Here is a 4,820-nt window from a genome sequence, read left to right on the forward strand (position 1 = left end):
TGTAGGAACTCAATCTTACAGTATTGCTGGGCAGACAAGGCATTCACCTGTATTTTGAAAAATGTGTGGATCAAGGGTGAAAGTTAATAGTTTGCCAACTGCAAAAGGTACGTGATGAACTGCCAAACGGATTGCACAACTACGCTAGACAAAAACGTTGAGTCAGGCCAAGTCGGGGACGTTGGTCAGCAGAAGATTTATTAAAGATAGTGGGAGGTCAGTGGGATCCTTCCGGCTGGCCCGGGATGGTGGAAAGGAACACGGAGGCCTTTTCCACAAGGACAGGAAAAGCCCCAAGGATCCAAGGCAACAAAAGAGCAAGAACTGTGTGAAGACAAGAGATGAGCTGGGACTCGTTACTTTGGTTAATAAATCTAGACACCTGTGGTCGGTAATAGGGAGTCACTGAAGCTGTTTGAACGGAGTAGCCATGTGCTCAGTGGACTAGTTGGGGGAGTGGCCCAGCAGCAGAGTGTACGATGGTCTGAAAAGCACACACAAGTGGTGAAAGAGGGAAGGCAGCAGTCCAGGTTTGGATTGAAGAGACTTGAAGTAGGGAGAGAATGAGAAGGGTAACAAGGAAAGGCAGGAAAAATCTGGGGCTGTGGAGCTAAAAATCAGGGCCCCCAGCTTCATCCTCACCACTTACTCCTCTAAGCAACTGGCCACTTTTCCAAACCTCAGCTTTCTCTACCGTAAAACAGGAATGACAATCTGCCCTAAAAGGGTGCTGTTGGGGATCAAAGATACAGGACCAGGTCTGGTGAATGACAAGGAACCCTACAAATATAAATTAAGAAGAAAGAATGAACCGACTAGGGGATGTGCCAAGAGAGGAGGGCGAAAGAGAGGAAGCGGATTCCAAGGTCTGGAACCTGCAGAGTGGTACTTGCCCCTGCCATCTGAAGCTGCTCGTGAAGGTCGCCAAAAAATCCTTCTTTGCATTTTGCTTTCCCTCTTGGACCGCATTCTGAAATTGTCATATTGTTGGGCTTACATTCTAGAACATGCAGAAACAGTGAAAGAACAGAGCCACCTGAGATCACAAGAGGGTCAGTTCTGAAACACCACCTTCTAAAACACACACTTTTGTGAAGTCCCATCTGAATTAGCTGGGGAGAGGGGCAGAGCAAGAAAACAGACTTAAATAGAATGTGTTTTTAAGGAAATGCAGCTTTATTACTTTCAAGTACAAACAAGACTTGGGCTTGGCTAACCAAATGTTGCCTAATGGAGGGAATCTGCTTTAATGTATAGATAAAGATTTATAGTGAGCACAATCACTTGGGGGTGAAAGAATGCTTCTATGATGCATGAAAACCTCTCATCTTATAAGAAGCACCTTGTTCCACATTCACTCCACTATTTGCTTAAGCAATCCCTTCTTCTGCCACCCCACACAGGTCAAATAAAAACTTCGCCTCATTCCCCCTAGATCATACGTCAAATCGAAGTGAAACATGAACTGATGAATTCTACCACGTTGATACAGATATTGTATCAGTGAGACCAGCCTATTTCAACCTGAGCCTTCTCATCAAGAGTATAAAGTCCAAATTAGTGAAATGTGTTCACAATGTGACACATTAGGGACACCAAATAATTGTAGTTTTTAATCATCTGAATTATTTGCCAGGTTTAAATATCAAAACCAGATTTTCATTTAAGCACATTCATGAAGAGTAGAGGTAGCTAGGTTCTTTAAGCTGCAATAATTAAGTGGGTTTACACAGGTCAGGATTGTAATACTAACTTCAAGCAACGAAATCTTTCTACAGAAGACTAGAAACACATTGAAACTTGACAGCAAAATCCCTTTTTGCACTGAGCATGATCACTCAGCCTGATTAGGCTGATAGGAGCAGTGCAAAGATGATCCAGAAATCCATCTGAGGATTATTCTGAAATAAAATTCACCTTCCTAGAGTAGGCACAAGGGAACCTCTGATCAGACACTGCCAAAGAAGGCCAGGGGACATTTCTGTCAAGAATGCTGATCTGTTCATTCATCAGCCACTATCTGGGAACTGCATAATTCTCAAGTGTCTCGGTTGTCTTAAGGATCTCAGCAAGCACCAGCCTAACCAGGTTACGTGTCAAGGCTACGTCAAGGGGACAGACCTAAAAGGCTTCTCCCCTGCCCTGAAAATTCTGTGTCCCCAAAGGCAAAGGTGACAGTGTGCCATCGCAGACTGCATCCTATAGCAGTGATCTGATTCTGCACACTTCCCTACAAAGGCGCTTGCAGGCCACCTAGGTCTGCAAGAAGCCAGAAAAGGCATAGAAAGCTGGAAGAATCATGGGGCTGGGGGTTTCATCTCTAGGTTCCCATGAAGCCAGGGCACAAAATCACAGCTTCAAGGAGCTGGCTGGGTTTGGGCCGACATGTAAAGCTAGGCTCCACCACCCTTAGCTACTTCTGTTAGGTCAAACTGCCTAACCTAACAGAAACAATTACTTCATGTGTAAAATAATACTGTTTCCAAAGATATTTTCTTCTCCCTAAGATGTTTTTACAAATGCATAGCAGTAATCATCCTCCTGAGAGCAAATATTAGAATGATTACATAATCTTTATTCACACTTTACAAAGGGTTTGCAACGGCAACAGAGTAATTTTTAAGTTATGAAAAATGAAGGACAAACCTTAAAATTTAATAGCAATATTCACCACCTTCCACTTACGAAAAGCTACCCAAACACAGGTACCTTCCTGTGGAACTTTTCAGTCCTGCCCCCAAAGGAAGTCTTCCTTCCTAGTTCTCTGATACGTCTAAAGGTCAGCTTAGGGCCAGTCTTGACAACACTACTCCAAGGACCCAAGGATGAAAACCCCCTTCCTTTGTAATTCTAAAACCTCCCACTCCCTCAGCTTCCTGGGCCCCGTCCTCACCCTGGAGCCTGAAGTTATGGTACCCTTTATGAACCCAAGAGGCCCTCGCTTCCACCGTGACACAATGTCACTCAAGAAATCCAGTGCTCCGGGGAGGGCAGTACAGCAGAGAAGACAAGTAATGACTCTATAGCATCTTACTATGCTGACAGGCAGTGACTGCAATGGGGAGGGGGTATGGTTAAAGACTTGATAACATGGGTGAATGTTGAAACCAGTATTGTTCATGTGAGCCTTCATGAGATTGTCTATCAATGATATGTTAATAAAAAAAAAAATTCAGTGCTCATAAGACAGGATGGAGTATATCTGCTCATGACTTGAGACCCTTTCAGAAATGAGAATATTCACAGAAGAGGCAGAGACAATTCCCTTGCCTCTGGCTAAGGAGGCAGAAGTCATTGTGTGGGAGACAGCCCCCAACTCCACCAAGGGGGCCGAAGAACTGCGGCTTTAGCTATACCCCCTACCCACCACTCCCTGACCCTCCGCTTGATTTTTTTTAAAGGATGAGTTTTCCATTTTTATAAAAGCTAGCGATAGTATGAATATATAAAACAAATAGAATGCTCAGGTGAAATGAAGGCTTCTCTGAGGAGCAATCAAGGTTACTGGGACTCCAACCACTGCCTCTGGTACGTCTTTCTGTCAGAATCAGCAGCACCAAGCACCACCCTGATGACGGCTCAGGTGCTCACCACTGAGAACGGGATGGGACACACCAGACAAGTCTCAGGCTTGTCATAAAAAGAAAAAAAAAAGTCCCACAAATACCTCTGCTTACTTGCTGCGCTGAAACTACTGGATCTATCTGGAAGTGACTGGGAGTGGGGATGGTCATTAGATCAGTAATCTCAGTGATTGGTGCAGGTTGGACAAAAAGGAGAAAGTCATTTACCCTCATCATTGCTTCAAGTTTCCCGAGGCTTCTGCAAAATAGATTCCAGCTGCAAGTCTGGTTTCCTTTCTTGGAAGACCAAGCAGAGTTCATGCACAGAAAATGTGAGTTGGATTTTGGGTATGGAGGAAAAAACTGTTCTTTTACCTAATTCCTTACAGTCTCAACATGGAAATTAACTAAACTTGTCCTTGAAACCAACCATTAAGTCTAAAATATTAACTTCACAGCATTCAAAGGTCCATTGCCAGGCTCCATATTTATGTGGATTCTGGCAGAGTTGGGTCCCTACTAGGATTTGCCTTATTCTCAGACTGCCAGCAACCCTTCTTCCCACCTGGAAAATGGATATGCTTTATAGTAGAGTCAGTAGAAGTGAGTAACTCACATTCCCAGGCAGAGGCTGGAACTGAGGTTCCAGACCTTACATTCACCTTCAAACTCTTTCCTGTTGGTCTGTGAAGGGAAAAGTCCCCTCACCGGTAACAGAATGGGAAAGAGCTGAAATGTCCCTACTGCTTGCTTCCTCTACTGTTTCCTAATGTTTGTGACAATGATGTTAAAAATATTTCCACTGCTGAATCACAGAATTACTTAACTTTACAGGAATGAGGGTGGAGAATACAAAGTGGCAGCCTGGGGACATATTTTGTTTAGCTCACTGTATTTTAAATTACCTTCAGTTAGTTGTCAACATTTTAAAAATCGGGAGATTTCAAATAAAAATCTGGATTTCTGCTTCCTCCTGAAAAATCTTAAGACCTGCCAATTGGGCTCATTTCTGCCTAACTCTTGGGGCTGAGCAACTGCCCTGTTATAGATAAGCTTTCCGGGGTTCCGTACCATGGTGCCCAGAATGCTTCATGCCTGGCTGGCTCCTCCCCTGGGCATGTGAGTTTCTGAACTCTCATCTAGAGTGATTCCTTCATTTTAAAGATGAAGAAAATGAGGGCCCAGGGACAGAAGGCTAACCTGCCTGAGGCCACACATTGATTAAGAGGCAAACAAGGAGAAGTCAAGGTAGGCATC

This window comes from Manis pentadactyla, chromosome 3 (genome assembly GCF_030020395.1).
Source record: "Manis pentadactyla isolate mManPen7 chromosome 3, mManPen7.hap1, whole genome shotgun sequence".
NCBI lineage: Eukaryota > Metazoa > Chordata > Mammalia > Pholidota > Manidae > Manis > Manis pentadactyla.